This window comes from Nannospalax galili, unplaced genomic scaffold (genome assembly GCF_000622305.1).
Source record: "Nannospalax galili isolate Female #2095 unplaced genomic scaffold, S.galili_v1.0 scaffold146, whole genome shotgun sequence".
Taxonomy (NCBI): Eukaryota; Metazoa; Chordata; class Mammalia; order Rodentia; family Spalacidae; genus Nannospalax; species Nannospalax galili.
Window position 1 is genome coordinate 10,481,069 of NW_008357929.1, and position 677 is coordinate 10,481,745.

At 44.0% G+C, this 677-nt stretch overlaps 1 pseudogene; it reads right to left on the bottom strand.

Moving 5' to 3' along the window:
• The window catches only part of LOC103752252, a 104,851-nt pseudogene that overhangs the window by 1,021 nt on the left and 103,153 nt on the right, over positions 1-677 (bottom strand).

Here is a 677-nt window from a genome sequence, read left to right on the forward strand (position 1 = left end):
GTGTGAGAGAGAGAGAGAGAGAGAGAGAGAGAGAGAGAGAGAGAACATATGAATGAGAATTTCTCCTTCATCACCACAGGCTCAGTGCTATCCTTTCTTAGCCTGAACTTGATGTCTCATGGTATTTATAAAGCCTTAAACCATTTAGCATCTTATTCTGGGAAGAAAGCTACATGTGTATTCTAAATTTGATATTATATTCAAGGTGAAGCAAAGTGTTAGCACCTGTGAATAATGACTTCATTTTAGCACCACTACCACCACCGCCACCACCACCAGCACCACCACAACCATCACCACCACCGCCACCAAGTAAAGGTGCTTAGTTAATTATAGCTTATGTGAACAAGTTCTGAGGGTTTGAGATGACCCTAAGTTCACTGTGCCCTAAGAGGTAAGGGAAGTGGCCATAAGGATCCATATTGTGATACTGGAAGGCTGCGTTTCATTCGCACAATGACAGGAAAGTTTTCTTATACTGCATGTTGATTAGACAGTCTTGGTCCATCCTGACTGAGGCATAAAATAGAGCATCGTGGCTGGGTATGGTGGTGCACTCCTTTAATCCCAGTTCTCGGAAGGTAGAGGCAGGTGAGTCTCCATGAATTCAAGGCCAGCCTGATCTACATAGTGAGTTCCAGGACAGCTGGGACTACAGGGAGACCTTGTCTTAAAAA